General features: G+C 48.7%; 1 long non-coding RNA gene across 1 annotated transcript in view; it reads right to left on the bottom strand.

Annotated features, from left to right (window-relative positions):
* The window catches only part of LOC141408264 (uncharacterized), a 54,334-nt gene extending 33,224 nt beyond the window's left edge, over positions 1 to 21,110 (bottom strand). The window contains exons 1-2 of the long non-coding RNA XR_012421740.1: positions 20,929 to 21,110; positions 19,349 to 19,497 (exon numbers count right to left, since the gene is read on the bottom strand). This is a non-coding gene — a long non-coding RNA (uncharacterized lncRNA). The remainder of the gene's footprint in view (positions 1 to 19,348; positions 19,498 to 20,928) is intronic.
* Positions 21,111 to 22,741: the final 1,631 nt, after the last annotated feature.

A 22,741-nucleotide genomic window follows, 5' to 3' on the forward strand; every position in this document is an offset into this window, starting at 1 on the left:
ATGCCACCAAACCATACACTTAAAAATAGAGTGCTATGTAATTTTATCACAATCAAAAGACTAACTGAGAAAAGCCATCTATAATTACTGTCACTTCTAATATCTAACATCCTGTAAGTTTCATTTGCTTTTGGAAATCCTCAGAGCAATCATGAAAAACTAATACCCTTGTCGTCTCTGAAATGCAGGCAAAGTCGTTCAAGGGTTTTGATTATAGGAAAGTAGCTGGAAAGCAAAGCGCCCGTTAGACACGGCAGCCGTGGTAGGACAAACACATGGTAGGAAGGTGGTGGTCATGCTACACACAGATGGGAAGGGTTTGGGGAGCCAGAGCACCCGATGCTCGGGAGGCACCTGGGCAGGAGCTGAGAATGAACCAAACACGTTCGATCACGCAACATTCACGGACCCTGAGTCCAGCCACCGCCGCTGACATCCACTGTGGCTGGGGTGTCCTCTGCCACAGAGATACACACCCTGCCAAGGATACTGTACAGATTAAATGTCAAAGCACAGACACACTCATGTCCAGCTGTTCAGATAGAAGCAAACACAACACATTTCCTAGACACCAGCAGCAAGACTCTCCACCTGACTGCGTTCAGAATAACGATCTTCTTTGCCAGGGCTGAGCCATGCTTCCCTCTCGCCTGTCCTCTGCCTTCACCAGCTTCGTGCGCGTTTCCGGGCAAGTGTTTGTGCAGGTGCTATCACTTATTTCCACAGCGAGAACACACACACACACCACACAGAAATGGGCAACCCCATTAGGAGCCGTGCAGGGACATCTAACTCATCAGATGTGCCAAATTCCTGTTGCCATGGAAATTAAACTAACTAAACTAACGTTGCTATGACCTCATCTCTTACTGCACCACTAAAGATCATCCGGGTAAGAGGAATGTGTCTCTGCATAGCCTTCAGCTCACGTTTACATGTCGTTTTTCCCTGAACATGGTTATGTGAGATAGAAATCAGTAAGATGGGGTGTAACATCTAGTATAGGATCGTTGTGTCTCCTAGGCTCAAACACTTCCTTTAAGATCCTCAGAAAATGAAGTTTAACTCTGGGGACGTGAGTTACATAGTAACTTGTTTTGGATACTGTCTCTTTCACAATCCAAATATCAACACCAAAGAAGTTCTTGAGTTCCTTTTGAAATTGAAAGGAATTTACAAACCATAAAAGCCCCAATACGAAAGGATACAATTCAGTCTTTTTAGCATATTCTCAAAGCTGTACATCAACCACTAGTATGTAATTTCGGGACTTTTTCACCACGGGCCGAAGAAACCTTGAACCCATTCAGAGTCAGCACCTGCTCCTTCCTTCCACCAGCCCCTGGCAATCGCCAGCCCACTTCCGTTTCTCTGGATTTGCCCATTCTGGACACCTGTTGTGAGGAGAATCGTACAGTGCGTGACCTTCGGTGCTGACATCTTTCACGTCCAAGGAGAGTGGAATCTCACAGTGAGTGACCTGTTGACAGATACCTGGACTCTTTCTACTACTACGAATAATGCTGCTATGAAGACTCTTGCATAAGATTTTTTGGCAAAAATATTTTCAATTTTCTTGGGCGTATGCCTAGGAGTGAAATTGCTGGGTTGTACGGTGATTTCATGCTTCACTTTTCTGAGAAACTGCCAGACTTTTCCAAATCAACTGTACCATTTTACTTCCCCTCCCACTAGCAATATATCAAGATTTCAAGTTTTCCCAAATTCACCACCATGTCACTGTCCAATACTGGGGTTTTACCCATCCCGGTGGTTGTGAAGTGGTGTCTCACGGTAGTTTTGATTTCCATTTCTAAGATGATGAATTCTGCTAAACATCTCATGTGCTTTTTAAGGCATTTATATGTCTTTCTTTGGAGAATGTCTATTCAAATCCCTTGTCCATTTTTAAATTGGATTTTTACTAAGAGCTTTTAAATATATTCATGATATCAGGTCCTTATCATGATAATGTATCCTGTTCTGTGGGTTGTCTTTTTACTTTAAGAGTATCCTCTGAAAAGAACATTTTTAATTTTGTCTTTTTCCCTTCAGTTGCTTCTTACAGCTTTAGACGTCTCAGCCAAGGAAACATTGCCTAATCCAACATTAGCAGTTTCACCAGGATTCTTCCCTAAAGGTGTCATGGGCTGAACTGTCCCCCCTTCTCAAGATTCCCATGTTAAAGTCACAACCCCGGAAACTCAAAATGTCACTGTACCTAAGTGTACAGGGCCTTTAACTTGGAAATTTAGGTCACATAAGATCTTGAGAGTAGGCCCTGATCCAGTATGACTGGTATTCTTTTGAGAGAATTTAGACACAGTCCTCAGTGCTACATGCACATAAGAGAAACCTGTGAGGACACAGAGAGGACGCCGTCTACACAGCACGGGGTGAGGCCCCAGAGAATCCAACACTGGCCGCACCTTGATCCCAGGCTTCCAGTCTCCAGATAAAAGGAAATAAGATGCTGTTGTTTAAGCCGCACGGTCTGTGGTGTCCATTATGGTACCCAGCAGACTGACAGAATGGGTCTCACAGTCGACTCCTTACGCTGAATCCATTTTGAGCTTTGCGTGTAGGGTGAGGAAGGGTCCAGTCCATCCTTTTCCATGTGGATACCCTAGTTGTCCCAGCACCATTGAGTTGTGAAAGGAAAAAAGTAAAGCAACCCTTACCGTCCTTTCTCCATCAACAGATTAGAAGATACACTGAAAAATCGTGGACAATTTTCTCAGTTTAAGCCAGTAGTTTTCAAATTTTTGGGTCTCAGGAACCCTTTGCACTTTATTCAAGATCACAAAAAAGCTTTCTCATCAGGCCGGGAGTGGTGGCTGCTCATGCCTGTAATCCCAGCACTTTGGGAGGCAGAGGCAAGTGGATCACTTGAGGTCAGGAGTTCAAGACTGGGCTGGCCAACATGGCGAAACCCCATCTCTACTAAAATACAAAAATTAGCCTGGCATGGTGGCGAACACCTGTAGTACCAGCTACTAGGGAGGCTGAGGCACAAGAATCACTTGAACTCAGGAGGCAAAGGTTGAAGTGAGCTAAGGTCACGCCACTACACTCCAGCCTGGGTGGCAGAGTAAGAATCTGTCTCAAAAAAAAAAAAAAAGATAACAATTTAGTTTATTTTACAACGATAAAGTCATTACATCTTAACACAGTCTTCAAGAAGAAACCATTTTCCAAAATAAGTAGCAGCGTGGCAACAGTTTGTACTGCTGTGAAAACACCTAACATCTCTGCACCTCAGACAGCAGGGTTCTCACTCCTGCATCTGCGTTCAGTGGGCTAGAGAGCCGTGGCTGAAGTTTATGAAAGAAGTCTGACCCCACGCTGATATACAAGTAGGAAGCAGTATTTTCATTGTGTTTTCAGATCATTTTAGGTATTCTCTGTTGCCAAATGTAACAAGTGGCACTTCTGTACAGGCTGTCTGCAACGCAGAGACTGCGCTCTGGTCGACGGGCCTTTCTGCCCCAATTCCTTCTGAGTCAACTGGTCCGTCCTGCACTTGAATGGCTTTTACCAGCACACGATTTTGTAATCACACATTGGTTAGAAAACACTGGTTCAGAATTATGAGCAACTTCCACATTTCGTTCTATATCAAAAAACAAACAAAAACACATCAATATCACCATTGATCACATGAGAAAGTGGTGGACACAAGATTTTTATATTTTAATACTCATTGGAAAGCTCAAATGTTTATCACTGGGAATAATGTAAGGTACTTTCCTTGAGATGAAAGTCATTTTGTTCATTTTTCAGGCCACACCTGCAAATACCTCCATCTGAAGTGGCATCGTTTGCAAGTCATTCTTTCTATAAAGGCGACCGTTAGTGGAAGAAGTGGTTCTGCAGGTTCATAGCTCAGAGGCACCAGTGCTCTCTCAAGATAACCATAAAATCCGCAGAAGACGCACCTGTGCACACTTCCTGTTTCTCACTCAGAACATTCCAGAAGGAACCCTGAATCCCGATGCCGCAGTGGGACTGAAGTTTGCTCTCACCCACACAATAAACCCAGCGAACTCCCCCAGCCCCCACCCTGAGGCCACAGCCTTGGTCCTCTGTCTGGTCTAGGAGGGCTCCTGCAGCTCCAGCCTAACAGGGAAAAGCAGGCACCCACATGTCAGAAAGCCCTCCCAAAGCCCGGCGAGCACTTCTGCTTATGTGCCAGCTAAGTGCGTTTGAGACGGATACAACCAGCTGTACGGCAGGCAGCGAGGTACCCAGCAAATACTCAGGGTTCATGTTACTGAGGAAGGAAGGTGAACAGCGAGATACTCAGCAAGTACTCAGGGCTCACGTTATGGATGAGGAAGCCAGGCAGATAATGAGGTACCCAGCAGGGTTCACGTTTCCGAGGAGGAAAGGAGGGTGAAGACAAGGGGGATGGAACAGCCTGTCATAAGCTTTAGCATTTACAAGGCTCACTGAAGATTATCCGATTTGATCTTAACAGCTCACAAGATAGGCAGAGGCACGGCTCTTTCACTTCATAAAGAGATCCCGAGAACTGATGATGACCACGTGCTCTTCCCACAGGCTCCCAGAAATCATTCTCAAATCATCTCTCAAGTTGTATACATGTGATAGTATCTCAGTCACGTCCCCTCTCTGCAGGGGAATTTTAATGCCGCCCTGCTGTTGCTTCGCACCCCTGCCCTCTCCTGCATGTCAGCCATGCCCACCATCCATGGGGAGTCTGCAACACCCCACCCCCGCTGCTGCTGAGGGCTTGGATCACCCTTATCTTTCATTTCCACTTACAGGGACCTGTTCTTCCTTCAAATGCAGCTCAAACTCTCTCATTGTGTGAAGCCTTTTCCAGCCATCACAACCGTCATGTGTAAAATCAGTCTGTGGAATGCTTCATTCAGGAGGTACTTATGTTGACTCATCGGCTGTGATCAGGACCAAATTCTGAGCAAACCAGGTGGTCCCCGCTCCCCAGCTCTGCTCCAGTGCACTTAAAACAAGGATTCCTGGAAGCACCTTTTTAGCCCAATTCACGCATGAGTCTGCCCCACACCCTGCAGAAAAGCCCTGATGGTCGGCGGTCAGGGCTCGGGGCCCCCAGGTGGGTAAGGAGAGCTTAGTGCCCTCTCTGGACTTGTCGCTCAGAGACCCGTGGCTGGAAGGGAAGAACTTGAATCCTGTGAAACATCCAGGACCCGAGACCCACTCAGGAGCAGAAAATGGGGAAAGAGCCTCGAACATACCCACGGGAGGGCAGACAGCAGGAGCCACGTAGGCCACCAGGAGGGAGGGAGGCAGGCAGTGAGGCCAGAGGTGATGTGGCCAGGAGGGAGTTCATGTCGCCAGAGGTGACGTGCTGTGGGGAGGAGATGCGGCCAGAGGCAACGTGGCCAGGGAAGGAGACACGGCTGGAAGAGACAAGAGGGGTCTCCAGGCCTCAGATTGTGCCTCATTTTTAGATGACATTTTAATTAAGATGTTATATCTAACTTTAACGAAAAATAGCAATTTAGAACCATTGTGTACATTTAAAGCACGATACAAATAGACCACATTTCCCAAACCAAAGAACAGTGCATTAAAGGAAAAAATAGCAGCTCACCAAAAAAAAAAAAAAAAAAGGTGAGTAAAAAAAAAAATTTATTTAAGATCAGAAATAAAGGGATCCTACAGCTCTTCTAGTCCAATCCCCACCATAACGTGAATGGGAGGAAAAAGAAAGTAGATCCTAGTCAGTCAGAATTAAAGACAAAACCGATCCAATTTACCTTCCACGTGACAGAAAACAAGAAGCTCATCAAGGAATCCCTACAAACAGTAGCTTTAGTAGTTCCCAAAATGCAAAATTCACCTACAAATTAAATCAACTGCTAAGTGTGTATAGAGTAATTCTTTTCATTATTGCCTTCCTCATCCCCAGGGGCTTTTTTAGACCTTTTTTCCCCAATTGCCTCCAACACCCAGGAAATTTAAACCCCACAAGTAAACCGTGTCTCGATCATCCACAGCGTCCTTTAGAGCAGACAGTCCGTTGCTCTAAGACGTTCTTGTCACCTAAGCACCGATTACAGCCTGAGGACGCACAACACGTACTCACACGAACTCTGACAGACAATAGGTGAGATATGGCACATGAGGAGGAAGACAAGATAAATGAGCTTCACCGACACCCCAGATCCGAGAAGTGAAACAGGCAGCCTGCTCGGGTGCAGGTGACTCCTGGAAAACAGCCAAGGGCAGCATTTGGAGAAGCAGCACCGCAGGCCAGGAGGGTCTGGGGGCTTTAGAAGGGAGGGGCGCCCCAACCAGGTACTGGGGGATTCAGAAGGGAGGGGTGCCCCGACCAGGTTCTGAGGCCTCAGAGGGGAGTGATGCCCCAATCACTTGCTGGGGGCTTCAGAGGGGAGGGCCACCGTGACCTCGTGCTGGGACTTCAGATGAGAAGGCGCCCCGATCGGCTCCTGGGGGCGGCAAGACAAACCCAGGATTCCGTCGTCACTTTTCACTCCCTACTTCCGAATCTCGTCCTGAAGTTGCAGCCAGTCCAGGTATTCATTTACCCATAAAATTATGTATCTGCGAGTAACACAAGTCACTAATCCACACAGATCTGAGTCCACAGATACCTCCCAGAGATGCCACCATCCCTTCTGGTAGAAGAGCAGCCCAGGGGCCCACGCTGCTAGGAAGGGAGACTGTCTCCAGCCTGACGCTGCAGAGTCCTCAACACAAAGTCTACCTTCGGGAACATGCCGTCTCCTACAGAAGCAACTAGGGGCATGTAGGGTTTTTTAAAATCTTTTTTTTCTTATGACAGAGTCTCCCTTTGTCACCCAGGCTGAAGTGCAGTGGCTCGATCTCGGCTTGCTGCAACCTCTGCCTCTCGAGTTCAAGTGATTCTTCTGCCTCGGCCTCCCGAGTAGCTGGGATTACAGGCGCCTGTCACCACGCCCGACTAATTTTTTATATTTTTAAGTACAGATGGGATTTCACCTTGTTGGTCAGGCTAGTCTTGAACACCTCACCTGACCAGCAGTGAGGGTGGAAGGGGCGCCATGTGAGTGCCCCTGAAAACACACACAAGCCTGGCTGCTTAAAAGGAATGAATATAGCTCAACACTCCTATGTGAACATTGATGTGTCTACTGCCTTACAGAATCCTCCTAGCTGAGCTGCAGGAATCTTCCTTGGAGCCTTTTCTCACCTACACTGCCTACAGGTGTCCACTGGGCTCCCTGGGCAGTATCGTGTCTTTGTTTAGAATATCACAGTATTTGGAGGCCTGTTTAATCCCAAGTCAGAGCCTTATCATAACTCAGACACCATCCCTCAGGGCTTGTGGGCCAACTTCGGCTAACGCAGGCTGCTCCACAGTGCCCTACAGATGGGCTTGGTGCATCCACACGATTTTAAGATTTAGGGCTGCCGTGTTCTGCAGTCACAGATGCGGACTTACATATTCATCATGACTGAAGGCAGCACGTGTTTTTATGTTCCTTCTGTGATGGTAATAATCATGGCAACATTTCCTTGATCCTTAAAAAAGCCTCCTAACAGCAGTTGCATTCCACCCCCTTCCTTAAAATTAATAGAATTTACCAAACTAGGTGAAATCAGTCTTCATGAGAAAGTGACAAATCAGTGTTCACTCAATGGCATAGTAGCTGGGCATAGAGTGTACGTCAACATCCCAAACTAAGCACCCATCACAGTTATTCCTAACTCGCAGGAAAACTAGAAAAATTAGAGGGCTTAAAACATACTTATAAATGAAAATAACAAGAAACCAACGTTTCTGAGGAGCATTTGTTAGCCCAGCAAGGAAAGCCATTAACCAGTGCTGATTATATTGCATTTGATTACAGCAGCCAAAGACGTGTCCAGAGGAAGAGAGTTTTAAAGATTAGTCTTGCGGTAAGAATGGTTGCTTAACAAGTTCACACTACTGGGCTACACCAATCGTCAATTACAAAGCAAGGCAAACGAGGGTGAGTCTTTTTCCTTAATCCTTAATGCGTCAAAAATTACCACATTGGCCAAGCTGGTCTCCAACTCCTGATCTCAGGTGATCCGCCAGCCCCGGCCTCCCAAAGCGCTGGGATTACAGGCATGAGCCACCACGCCTGGCTGAGAAGTGTTTGACAGAGGCTGAGTGGAGGCTCCTGTCCCTTCCTGGGACATCCACATCCCACCCAGTTTCCCATATCGACTATGACACTCGAAGCATCACAGCAAGGGCAGCTGCATCCCCGCAGTTCTCTGCACTAATGCCACAGTTGCGTGAGCAGCCACAGCCCTGGAGCTGCCACTCAGCCTTATCGTGCTGGCACAAGCACAGCAGAAACTACCAAGCCCCCAAAAGAGGGAGGAGTGGGGACCCAGGGGAGTCAACCAGGAAGGAGGAATGCGGCTCAGGAGAGTAGGGAGGTGTGGGGGCCCAAGGCAGTGAACCAGGAGGGAGGCGTGGAGGCCCAGGGCAGTGAACCAGGAGGGAGGCGTGGAGGCCCAGGGCAGTGAACCAGGAGGGAGGCGTGGGGGTCCAGGGCAGTGAACCAGGAGGGAGGCGTGGGGGCCCAGGGCAGTGAACCAGGAGGGAGGCGTGGGGGCCCAGGGCAGTGAACCAGGAGGGAGGTGTGTGGTCCAGGGGAGTGAGACAGGAAGGAGGAGGGAGGAATGAGGTCCAGGGAATGAACCACGAGAGAGGAGTACAGTCTATGGGAGTAGGGAGGAGTATGATCCAGGGGAGTGAACAAGGAGCCTCTAGGGGTAGCAAGTTCACACACCACAAATACCTCCCAATCCATCCGCGTGCAGGGAGGGGACAGAAACCACGCAGGACCTGCAGCGCTTTCTCCTCGCAGAAGAGGAGTGAGGATACCGGCTTATGCATGAAATCAGAGCTAAAGTTCTACCACGGTGGGGAGACGCTTCACAGCCCAAATGGGTGCAAAAAGAAACCAATCATACAAGATCAGTGGATGGAACGGGATCAGAAATTTAAGCCTGTAACAAGCTTTCAGAAAAATCTTCACTTGATCTGCAAGATGACTCCAGCTCTGCTTGATCATTTCTGCAAATGTCTAACTTGTGATGAGCCATCTCAGAGCCGTTCAAGAGAAGTAACAAAATCAAAACGCCAAGGCATGCTCCGTATTTTAGATAGCCTGCAACAGTATGGAAATGAGCAGCGGTGCCAGAGCTTTCAAGTTTGTTTGAAGTAAATTCCAGCATGAGGGGCAGCATCTTCCTGGCTGAAGCAATGAGGTGGGCTCCTGCTCACCGCATGGGAGATCAGCTTTCAGCTCAGCTGTTGTCAAGGGTCTGCAAACCATGATCCCCGACTGAGCCTTGGCCAGGGAACCAGAAGTGGTTTTTACACTTTGAAGTTTTAACAAAAGAAATATATGCAGAGACTTCTGTGACACACAAAACATAACACGTTGCCTACCCTGCCCTTTACAGGAGCTTCTAGTTTTGGAGTCAGTTACAAAGTGTTTCTATAAAATAATGTCACTGATTCTCAAGCATGCCAGGAAAAGTCACACTTCTCAACAACCCTCAATGGACATGCACCATCCTGTGTGTTTCACACAGATTTTAGTTTTCTAAAAGTCAAAATAAGGGAGGTAATTCAGCTAAGTATTATAGTAACACAATTTGAGATACTTAATGATGTGTGACAACAGAATAATTGACATTCCTGTGACACAATAAACTAGCTGAAACAAAAAATAACAAATCAAAGCATGTTTTGGCATCTCAAAGTGATCAGTGAAATTGGCAATAACATTCAGTTAAATGATACTTTAAAAAACAAAAAGCAAAAACAAAACAAATACCACTAAACCATCACTCCTTAAATGTATTTACCTACTGCTGCAAAATAAAGTGGAGAGACTTCTTAGTGCAGGGTAATAATCAGCCATCGTCACCATGAAAGAGACCACTGTGCAGGCTCAGGCCCTCCAGCCCACAAAGGCAGGGGGAGGGAGCAGAAACGATGGCCAGAAAGAGACAGGGCAACCATGACCTACTCAGCAATTGTACCCTCCCACCTTTCTTCTGGACTTACAATTTTGGAGCCATCTGGGTTTACCTTCCTATGTCCATAAGTCAGCAAGTTCTCGAAGCCAGAAATCTACAATGCTTCTGGCCGCCAAGTCCTCTCGGCCTTCCCCCATGTTTTAGGGCCCCATCAGCTCACCCCTGAATAGTATCAATGGCCACGGAGATCCAGTCAACCTTGCACTCCACAGACTGAATTATGCCAAGAGCCACTCGAGGCTGCCACTGCCATGATTAAAGGTTTTCAGAGACAGTCGCCAGCACTGCACAAGTCCATGTGGCTTCACCAGGCGCAAAGCGGCTCCAGCATTCCATCCAGTCTGTCGCTGCTACCATAGCTGTGAGTCTAGGATGTGTCAGGAAGGGAAGGAAGACACCATGTAGATGATCTCATTTAAGCTTCAATGTCACAAGGTGGATTTTGTTGTGCCCGTTTTATGGATCGGGAAAGCTTTAAGGAGGGCAAGCACAGGGCCCTGCTGACACAGCTGCAAGCTCCGCAGAGGCCTGGGCATGACCCCCGCCCCACGCTCCCTGGGTCCTGATGTCCACTCCTCCCCCGTGGGAGCCTGATCCTGAATCTGCCTGAATTGCTACCATTCCTAAGACACGACTCATGTCTGCCCACCTCCTCCTTTATCTGTTTCCCCCAGCCCAGAGGCGTGTGCTCTTCCATCCAGCCAGACATCACACTTCAGCAACTGCACCTGACACCACTTCAGCCAAAAGCTTCTCTCAAACCTCCCCCAACACCTGCCGGTCACACAGGTCTGCACCCATCGCCTTTCTCAGACGAATTCTCACATATTCCTGTGTAGCACCATCCAGCTGATTATAGTCTGAGAGGAGGAAGCTTCGTAGAGAAGTCCACATTCTACTTTGCTCCCAGCATTCCGTCATGCATGAGGCAACCGATTAACAGCAAATTCATTTCAGCACAACATTTCCATTTGAAGAAAAGCAGGGCATAGAACTCTGGTCATAATTAAAAGCTTGTTTCGTTCGTCGTTTGAAATTCCATGTACTGCTGCAACAGCAGCACCCCCTCCTCGCCAGGCTCTGCCTAAAGGACATCATTCTTCCAGCACACGACTCCCATCAGAACCCCCGCGGCAAGAGCCACGCAGGTTTCCCAGTGCCTCCGGCTGTGGCTTCCATGCTAGGCCAGCACTGACACGATGGGAGTGGTGTCCCTAACAACTACAGGATCGGAAGCTCGCCGACTGCTCTGTAGAATGCAGACATGTTAGTAATCACTGACAGTTCCACTGACAGGCTGCTCAGCTAAACTGGGAAAACTCCACAAAATAGAAAGAACCCATGGGGAGCACTTCTCTCTCCAACCTGGCAGCAAACGGTGGCTGTGCAGACGACCTCTTCGGGATAACCATCGACTGCATCTCAGGTCAGCAACAGCCCCGCTGAGGGCCAAAAAATCAGCTCCCCCCAGCCCTAACTTCCTAAGGGTCAGCCCTCCCAGGCCACCTCTCCTGGAAGACCAGCTCTGAGGCACCCATGACGGTCAGGAACCGACTCTGGGACTCATTTCCCAGGCTCCTGCCCACCGCCCTCTCTCTTCTTCCTCCTCCTCCATCTCCCTCTTCACTCCCATCCTCCCTCCCACTTTCACTTCCCTTCTCTCCTTTCCTCTCCCTCCTTCATTTCCTTTCAGTCCTCACCTTCCTCACTGCACTTCCCCATCCAACTCAGCTGACGCATTCTCAGGTCAGTAGAGGGTTTTCTTTCACTCTATGTTTTTATTGCAACGATCATTCTTAATGAACAGAAACCTGTTTCGGACCATGTGGATGCCACCTCATGACCAACTGCTGCCCCGCGGCCCCGTGTCCACTCAGTGTCCTCACGGCACAGGTGCCCAGTAGTATGGCTGTGACCAGGGGTAGCAACATGGGACATGGGAGAGGTATCCCAGCCAAAAGGCTCTGCAAAGCCTCCCCAGCAAACCGGAGCAAGGCCCAGGGCGGTAGGGAGAGCGCTGTGCTCATGCTGTAGGCAGTTCAGCTTCTGCAAACTGTCCATGGACTGCAAATTACTTTGTTTCCATGGTTACAAAAGAACCATAAGCATTCTGAAATATGTTCTTGGTTTCATGTTTGCGAAATCTAAGCAACATCATAAGAAAAATCACTGAATTCTGTCCGAGGCTCTAGGGGTGTTTTCCTCTCTGAAAGGAGCCCCTTCCGGGACTTGGGATTGAGTGACAGCCTTCAATCACGGTTCTCCTGGTGGTAACAGGGAACTCCTCAGCCTGCTGGGAGCTGGGGCCCTCGACAGCCTCATGGCTCCACACGCCAGGGTTCTAAGGATCACACGTGTGCAGATAGCAAAGCTTGCTGCACACACGCCAGGTGCTAACAAGCCCCAAACTTCTCACTCATACTTGCTAACTACATCTCTTCTCTCAGCCTCCATGGCGTTTCACACTCTGCCTTTATATAGAGATGAACCATGCATCCTGAGTGCTACAAAGATTCACCTCCTTCCGGGCAGAAGGGTGCATCTTTCCATCACGGGGTCTTCACGCGAGCCGGCCCAGGATTTGCAGAGTGGGTGAGTCTAACGTTGATGATACTTTCTCAATATTCCCTTCACACCCTTCCAAAAACAAGAGTACTGCCAGCTTTTTACCGAGGTTGTAATGAGCAAAATATTTTTCTCTTGTCACTTTTTAATGTAATACTAGTGAAGAATGTGACTCTACATGTACACTGTAAGCACCCACACCGTGAACATTCTGCTCTCCCGTGACTGTATTCACAGGTCACAAGGACAAAACTTCTCCATAGTAGCCAAAATTTATTTATTTATTTATTTATTTATATATTTATTTATTTATTTCTGTTAACATGACTTCCACTCATCTGAAAGTCACAGAAGTGGCTTTTCCTTCATAAAAAGATCCAAAGGATCCACAAGCCAGGTTTAATAAACATGTTGGTCCAGGTAGGAAAATGACCCCTCAGTCTCCCTCCCCTCAAAGACCAGGGCAGCCAGGAAACTGCGCTCTCCAGTCAATGACAGCCGGCAGGATTCCCTAAAGTAAGCAACCGGAAGATTCCCATCTCGCAGAGCGCGCCTTTCAAGACAAAGAACATACTACCCAACTGAGGACTGAGGCAGTAAAGAAACATGTTTTCGGCCGGGTGCGGCGGCTCACGCTTGTAATCCCAGCACTTTGGGAGGAGGAGGCAGGCGGATCACAAGGTCAGGCGATCGAGACCATCCCGGCTAACACGGTGAAACCCCCGTCTCTACCAAAAATACAAAAAGTTAGCCAGGCGTGGTAGCGGGCACCTGTAGTCCCAGCTACTCGGGAGGCTGAGGCAGAAGAGAGGAGTGAAGCTGAGAGGCAGAGTTTGCAGTGAGCCATGATCACGCCACTGCACTCCAGCCTGGGCGACAGAGCGAGACGCCATCCCAAAAAAATAAAAATAAAAATAAATAAAATTAAAAATGTGTCCTCATGTTTTGGCCTTTGAGACAAAGCCTCTTATTTAATCGAGTTCTGACTGAATTTGACTCACAGTACTCTGGCAGATTCTTCATTCTCTGGTGAGATAGATGAATGTCGCAGGGTGAGGGCAATGCCAGCCCTTTCAGGGTCAACTTTTTGAGGAGTGATGTCTGGCAGAACACAATCCAACACCATAGTAGGATCCCCCACCCAACAACTTAGACGCTTTCTGGTACTTACTCTGTCTGCTTGTTTCCCTTTCTTGAATTCAGCTGGGGGAAAAAAAAAACAAAAAAATCAAAACCAGAAACGAACAGCCCATGTGTTTTTGTGTCTGAAAAGTTAATACATCCACATCCAACTTTCTAAATGAGACCACGGCAGGTATGATGGTCACCGAACAGTGGCCACTGTTGACAAAATACAAAGTCTTCTACAAACATGAACGAGTTTCTAGCAATACAAAAGTCAAGGGAATTTACTCCACATATTAAAGCTGTCAAGGGTGCTCATCAAAAATGTACTTAGAGGTTTTCCTTTAAAGTTATTTTTGAAGATTTTTAAGTTGCAATACTTAAAAGCCTCTGGGAAAAGAAAGGATACAGGTATCTGGAAGATCTATACTAAATGATTTTCATGTCTTTTTTGATAAAGTTAAATAAGATCAGCCTTGAAGTAATGGGTTCCACTACTCTGAGGCTGTGGATGGAATCCACACCACGAGACAATTGAATAAACAGCAAGGCTGCACACACAGGATGCAGGCAGTGAGCCAGCCTGACTAGTCATGTTCTGGGTCAGTTCTACCCAGTTCTGCCCAGGCCCCACTGGAGATGAAAACCTGCCCTGTAGAAGCCTTCAATCCCCACCTTTCAAAATCTAATCCTCAACTGAGGCCCAAGTCCAAAAATCTACTGAAATCTTAGCCCGCGTTAGACCAGCTGTCCCCCAGCCTTTTTGGCACCAGGGATGGGTTTCATGGAAGACAATTTTTCTGGGGGCTGGTTTTGAATTGCAACTGTTCCACCTCAGGTCAGGTATTGGATCCTCATAAGGAGCACCTCCGAGATCCCTCACATACAGTTTACAATAGGGTCCCAGCGCCTAGGAGAACATGCGGCTTACAAGAGGGTCCCAGCGCCTAGGAGAACACGCGGATTATGATAGGGCCCCAGCACCTAGGAAAACATGAGGCTTACGAACAGGTATTATATCTAGGAGAACAGGTATGAAATGAATTGGTAAAGCCAAAATCCACCGGATCTACCACTTCAAAACAAACACCACTGTCCAATATTGATGTGAGCCAAAAACATGGAAGTCCTGAGGGCCCACACTGAACACAGCCAGACACCACTTCTACAAGAAGCAAGCACGCGCCTAGAGATCACCCGTGATGACCCAGGAGAGCAGTTTGAGCAGAGACAAATGTGAAGGAGAGGCATATAGGCCAGGGTGCTGGTTGTGCCCGTCTTTGTGACCTCACTGAGATTGCTGACCTCTAGCCCTTGGTGTCTGTCCTATGGAGGAGGTAGCCCCCAAATCCCTGCCTCCCTTCAGCACTGACTGAGGTGGCCCTGAAGTCTCCCCAGGGCTGAGACTGCTTCTAAATCCTGTTAACTGCACATCCACATAAAAAACAAAAAACAAAATATCAAGTATGCAGACAGGAAAACAAAAATACGTGAATCCTCCCTTATTCAACAGGCATTTTAAAAGTATCAGGAAAATTGTGATAGGCTTTAAACCACCACCAGCTATCACGTCCTGTTGACATGTTTTAGCTAATCAGGAACATCTTTACCAAGCACCTGTGTGTTCAGGAAATCAGTTGACAGGTCCCAAATAACCTCGGAGCCTGCGACCTGACCCCCACTCACGCACATCACCTCCCCAGAGGAACGAGCCCTGGACACCTTTCAAATGGTGAGGAACAGGAGCAAGGGTAGCTTTCCCTCAACACCACAAAACAAGCTCGACCCCGAGGAGCCCGGAGAACAGCGACGTTTGTTTAGATGCTTTCCCACTGACCTTGTCAGAGGGAACGTTCCCACCCCACACCGCCCAGTGTTTTACTCTCCCTGGAATACCAGCAGCCATCAACTCTCAACAAGCTGGAAACAGAGGCCAAGCTGACAGGAGGCCTCTCTCCATTCCCTACTGAATTCGCTCAGGACACGGATGTTCCCAAACACACACGGCCCCGAGTATTCCACACCTGGAGAACATTCAAACAACAGACACTGCAAAGACGTTCCCCTAAAGAGAAACTCAGTTGTTTCTAACTTCCCTTAGGGAAAAATATGAGATCCAGAACTTTCCAAAAAATCAAGTGTGGGCTGAAGCCACTCACCTCTGGCACTTCCTAACCTTGCCTTCCCACAGGTGCTCAGGCATGGCCCCGTGACAGCCCCGTCCACCCAGGATGGCAGCAGGCCTCAGGCAGCCAGCACCTGGGCAGCTGGTGAAGCAACCCCAGGGTGAAAACGGCATCCCAGGCACCACTTCCCGGAGCCCCTCAGCAAGAAAAACAGAGGCGGGACAGAACTGAGGGCTGACTTGAGGCTGGGGAGCCACAGACCCACACAGCTCAATCATCAGACATGCTCTTCTGTGGACAGAGCCCAGGGTGAGGCCAGCACAGAGACTCTCGTGCCGGCTCCATGAACCAGCGTCCTCCAGGGCTGCAAGTTTGTGATCACAGCTTCAGAATTTGGTTCCAGAATCTTCCGGAATCAAAGACACACCAAACTGGAAAGCTGCCAGGACAGCAGGGCCCAGGAGCAGGCTCAGGGGAGGACCACGTAGAAACCCCACACACAGCACACACATATGCATGCTTACTCCACACATTCCACCCCTTCACCCAATACTAGACGTGCAAACGCATGTATGCACTCCATACACACCCTCAAATACACTCACCAAATATGATGCGTGTACACACTCCACACACACCCTCAAATACATACGACACACATGAACATGCTCACTCCACCCACACCTGCTAAATACACTCACCACACACGCACAAACGTGACACACCTGCACACTCATTCCACACATCACACCCCTCACCAAGTACACAGGTGCACACAACCCCAAGTCCAGAACCTGCAGACTCCACAAGCTTTGGTTTCCCCCACTGTTTCTCTCATCACATGAGATCCACACACAGGTGTCATTTACTGACATCTAACACCCGGGGAGGCCCTTAGACAGAACTGCAGTCACAAGTCGACTTCATTCAGGCATTCATCACCAGCCTCCTGAAGCCATCTCCTGTCCCTGTGGGGAGCGGGGGCCGAGACCAGAGACGACACTGGGCTTACAGATCCCCAGGCTGGAAACCCAGAGAAATCAAGAGGGCTCGGCCACGGCCCTGGAGGGAGATGGGCACTGAGTGCTCAGGTATGCGAAATATGAGTCCTCATTTCCATACAGTGTCACCTACGACAGCATCAGGTGAAAGCCAGTGGTTTGGCATTCCTGGGATAGACAGTCCTGGAATTACAAGGGAAGCTTTTTACTCCTCCCCTCTGAACACATGAGGTCCTTGGTCCCCTCATATCTAACACTGGGAATCCGAATCGGTGACTCCTTGTCCACCTGAGGACCACCCAAGAGGATCCACACACTTGCTACAACAGCAGCACTGCACCTGGTCTGCAGGGGAGCAAAGCAAATCCCACCTTTATGACTAAAACTGGATTACCCCGACACTGGCAGCCTGCAGTGTGTATATCGTCAAGCTCCCACATCTGCGCCACCTGCAAGAGGAACACAAGCCCTTAGTCCCAGGTTCTCAGGACAGCCTGTGAGGTGGATGCTGGCACCCTTCTCATCTCCCAGTGGAGAGGAGAGAAGGCCAGGATCAGGCCTGGTGTATCAGGAGGGTCGGGGTTCAAACCCCATCTGCCTCACAAAGCAGCCCTTCCCGTTCAAGTGACTTCTATCATCAGCCTTAAAATGTACCACAGTTACCAGCAATTCTGAATGCTGTTCCTTGGGACGTCAGAAGCAAACATTTTGTTAGAAAGATTTTGCCAAGTCTGCTTTCAAAATCCTGTGTTATGAAATGACTAATGAAAATTTGAGCTATGAAATAAAGCACATAGTTAAATGAATCCCAAAATGACTATCGCGAAGGAAGTTTTAATTTGAAGTGAAAAATATCCTCTAAATGACATCAGCCAGAATTATCATCAATCATTACTGATCCCATATGCTTCATGAATTATACAGCATCATCTCAGATATGAACTTAAAACCGTTAGCTGAATGCACATTTCACCGCAACCAAAGTTCTGCTATAATAAGTAGCACAGGCGTCTCTGGAGAGGATTTTAATTGAGACTACAAACAATGCGCATGATCGTGGTAAGAGGTTTCATGCTGGCTGTTCTCCAAGGTGCAACACAGAGAAACACCACTAACCTCAAAGAAACCTGCTGCTCTGTAATGAGATGAGAGATGAGAGATGATGTGGACGGACTACTGTAAATATTTGAAAAGGAGAAACATTGCAAGGAAAGAATCGTATCAGTTACCCTTCACATTCTTAGAAAAAAAGGTTTTTCTTTTGGGATGATTTAAAAAGAAAATGACATTTCTGGATTTTTTTTTTTAAACTTTTCTTTCTGAGACAGGGTCTTGGCTCTGTCACCAAGATTGGAGTACAGCGGAGCAATCGCAGCTCACTGTAGCCTTAAGTGATCTTCCCACCTCAGCCTCCAGAGTAGCAGGGACCACAGGCACGCACCACCACACTCAGCTAATTTTTCTGTTATACAGATGGGGTCTTGCTATGTTGTCCAGGCTGATCTTCAACCCCTTCACCTCAAGTGATCCTCCTGTCTTGACCTCCCAAAGATTTAGCCTAAGCGACCACTTCTTATCGGAAAACAGACATTAGAGCAAATGCATTTCTATAAGATTTTCTACCTCTTTTCACTGGGGAAAAAGGTAACTTGCCTCCAAGGGTTGGAGACAAAGACGTTACTGCAGACAAGAGTGCTGTGCATCCCAGGAACCACTACACCACGAGGCACGGCCGTGCACCCTGGATGCCGGAGTAGCACATGAGGCTAGCACAGGCCGACGCCGGCCCTCTCCAGAAGCAGGCCTATCCTTCCCTCCTCTCCTCAGCCCCCTCTCCCTTCAGGCCTCAGTGGCTGCTGACAGGGGAGAGGCCACAACTAGAGGAGGCTCTCAACTCCACCAGGGACAGGAGCCCCGGACGCTGGGGACTCAACTGCTGCCCTCCGTGCCCACCTCCTTCTGGTTCAGCCTTCTCAGGAGTCAGGCGTGGCCACTTTGACCCTCTTTCCCTTCTGTGGCTCCTACAAAAACCAGTCCAGCGAGCCCAGGCTGCCTCACACACCAGGGACACCTGGCACAGGCCCCCTCCATGTCCTTATCCAAGCTCCTGGGGCCAGAAGGGTCTTGCAATATTTCACTTTCCAGTGAAATCCCCAGCCTGAAATCCAAAGTGCTCTGAAGAGTATTTCCTTCGAGTGTCATGGGAAAGCTCGGAATGTTTCAGGTTTCAGAGCATTTTGGAGTAGGGACTCTCAGCCTTAATTTGAACCTCTTCAAGGAAGCCACACACTGAAGTCCCCGATGTCCACCCTACACAATCCCAGCACACCCTCTGAAGTCCTCAGCAACAGATTTTCTTTCTTCAAAAATAACCACAAGTCACAAACTCACACGCAATCACAGAAGGGGGTTGTGGACACCCGCACAGACGATGAAATTTAACTGTCACATTTTTACCTGGGTAATTTAAAGTCATTCCTCAAAACACACCTGTTTTACTGAGTTGCATTTTAAGGTGAACACACACAAATCATTCCAGGGAAACAAACGTCTCTTTGGGCTGCGTGTGGTTTCTTGACTCCCGTGAATAACTCAGCTTTCACCCTCACTTCTGGATAAGGGAGACGATGCAAAGAAATCTGTTAAAATAAAGACATGAAAACAAGTTTAAGAAGGGTTTGAAAGGTTCCTCCTGTCCCCCCGGAGGGGAGAGGAGGACGCCTGGAAAGCTCATGGGGGACAGGAGCACAGCCTCCTCGGTGTGCCATGGACGCCACCTCGCCAAGCCTCGGAGAGGATGATGCCTGGAAGACTCACAGGGGTGGAAGCACAGCCTCCTCAGTGATTTCTACACTCAGCAGCTTCAGAAATTCCCGTAGAAGCAGAACACATGAGAATTGAGACTGGAACACCCCAAAGAAAGGGGACGAGGGGTCAAAAAAAGCATTCGATCATTACCAAGGAGCGCGGGCATGAAGCCGCTTCAAAGACCGTGTGAGAAGTCACTCATAGGCGTTTCAGAAAATATGGGTAGTGCGGGATTGCTCGATTAGCTCAAACAGGCTGCCGTCCCTCAGGCCATGAAGTCCCTGAGATGAGCCTCTCACTGAGCGAAGTCACTCGCATCTCTGCCAGAGAAAGTACTACAAGCCGACACATAACGTCATGAAACCTGGGCTTCAGCCTGTCGACAACAGTGAGTCTGACACGGTACATCCCTCCAGATGGTTAAAGACCCCAGGGGTTCATCAGACAACCTCGAAGGGCTGTGTCTGTCCTTTTCCAAGTTCTGGATGATTTTTCCTAATGTACTATAAGTAGCATGTTCCAGTAGAGACGCAGTTAACTGACTCTGGGTCCTCTTAATTTTGAAATTAGAAACACACTTGGCCAGGCACAGTGGCTCATGCCTGTGATCTCAGTACTTTGGGAGGCTGAGGCAGCTGGACTGCTTAAGTCCAGGAGTTCGAGTCCAGCCTGGGCAACATTGCAAAACTCCATCTCTACAAAAAATACAAAAATAAGTCAGGCATGGGGACACGTGGAACATGTGCCTGTGGGTCCTGGCTACCCAGGAGACTGAGGCAGGAGGATCGCTTGAGCCTGGGAGGTTGAGGCTGTAGTAAGCTGTGCTCACACCACTGCCTGGGCAACAAAAAGGGTTTTTTTGCCTGTCTCAAAAACATCAAAGAGATAAAGAATTATATACCTGACTAGGCCAAAATAAAAGAGGCTTTGTGGAACGACCTGAAACACAGCTGCAAATTCTGGCAGGGCCTCCCCTGGCTTGATTTGTGGTGAGTGTAGGACCACTCTGAAGGATAGCACCCCAGGCATCTTCCGATACTAGACCTTACAGTACAACTTCCCATCGCTGGACAGAACACTGGCCTTGGAGCCTGGGACACCCTGGGGCAGTGCCACCATCCGGAGGCCGCCATGGCACAAGGAGCCCCTACCATCATGAAGCCTGGGACGTCCATCAGAGCAGTGCCACCCACCTGAGGCCGCCATGCCAGAGGAGCCTGGACATCATGAAGCCTGGGACATCCTGGGGCAGTGCCACCAACCTGAGACTGCTGTGACACAAGGGGGCCCTGGTGCCACTGAGAGGCTACACAGCAGGTCCAGGCCCAGGCCAAGAGTGAAGAGGCTCCATATCCTTTCCATCCCTCTAGCTGAGTCCACAGACGTCTTGGAGCAGAAGTGCATCACCCTCAATGTCCACGGGTAAGTTTTTGGCCACAGAATCTGGAAGCATAAAAGATAGTTCTGGGCTGGTTGGTTGCCAGCTCGGACCTGTCCTCTTTCTACACAAAACCTGGCTCACACCAAGCAGCGTCTAAGTCCTGGAAGACCTGCTAAACACAAGTGCAGCTACAAAGCGGAGAAACTGGAGGGGGCCGGGCTGTGCTCCAGTGGCACCAGCGTTTCTCAGGAAGACGCCAGGGGTTACAGGGTCCAGGACAAAGGCTTCCTGGGATCCAGGACATGGAATAAGAACCCATTCCCTGGTCCTGTTGAATGTGAATCGTCTACGGGCCAATTCCCTCCCTCGGAGGACTGAGCACCACCCCACAACACATACCAAGGTAATAACAAGCCCGTTACCAGCAAGAGGCTGGTGATGAAGACGTGAGGACCAGTTGAGCATGAGGGATCCTGACAGATCATCCCTGGCACCGAACAAGGGGCAGACAGCACCCCCTGTTCCTGACGCATCAGTCCTGGCACTGAGCGAGGGATGGAAGCACGGCCTGTGCCCCTGCAGATGCAGAGGGATGTGAGGGGGGTGCAGGCTGGGCTTGGAGGCTAACTCAACCACCTGCGCTTGCACTTCCGTTCCTCAAGGCGGGGAGGCGAGGCACAGGCAACATTAGGGCTCACCTTGCACCTGGGCTGCACTTTTTTCTGCTTATGACTTGTGCTCGCTTTACATGGACAGGCATAGCTATAATAATGGTTCCCTGATTATTTCGCTACCTACATAAAGGGCTTTCAGAATTCACCTCCATCCCTAGGAAAGGAGGCCAACACCAGGCTGTCTCCCTTAAGATGCAATGTCTCATATGGGGAAAAAAAATCAAGAGAAATCAAATAAAGGCCATAAAATACATCAGTTTCAACATTAAAATTTAATAGTACGCTTTAAATTGAAGATGAGTTAAGTCACATTTCCAAACCTCTGAAAGCACGGTTACTGGGAGGGAGTGATTTGCAACACACAAAGGCAGCTCTGTAGAAGGGCCCAGGCTGGATGAGGGCTCAAATGTCAGTGCAAGGAGAAAGTCTGAACAAACTCTCTCCTGCCCTGCTGCTGTCCTCTTCCAAAACACACTGTTTATCTGTCAGTTTAGAACAAGGCCTAGGGAGGTGGGAGGCAGGCCTGGGAGGGTCACCTAGCAACCAAGCTCCTCACCCACACAACCGTACCAGGCTGAGCTGAGCAGCACACACAAACACGACTAATTCTCCCCAGAAGCAAGACGGAAGGCAGCACACTGCCACGCCAGGCGTCCTGCAGGTGAGAAGACTGAGGGGAGCCAGAGGTACCTTTAATCTTACTTGCATGGTGGAAGGAGAGGAATAATGCCACTCACTTGAGTGTTGCACAATGCTTTCTAGCAGTGAGTGGCAGAAAACAAAAATTATAGATGCTTCCTCAGACAAATGTTTCTGAAGAACTGAACATAAATTATGTTCAGGAAATAGCATTATGAATGCCTCAAGTGCTTTTGTTTTTAATAATCCCAGAGTAATTCTATAAACCCGGGAATCAGTCTCACCCAACTCCAGGATCACGGCCCAGGTGACGTGGGCACACACATCCTGAATCTCTAATGCTCAACTAAAGTGGGGCGAGTGAAAATGATCCTGGGTATA

Source organism: Macaca fascicularis, chromosome 13 (genome assembly GCF_037993035.2).
Source record: "Macaca fascicularis isolate 582-1 chromosome 13, T2T-MFA8v1.1".
Lineage (NCBI taxonomy): Eukaryota > Metazoa > Chordata > Mammalia > Primates > Cercopithecidae > Macaca > Macaca fascicularis.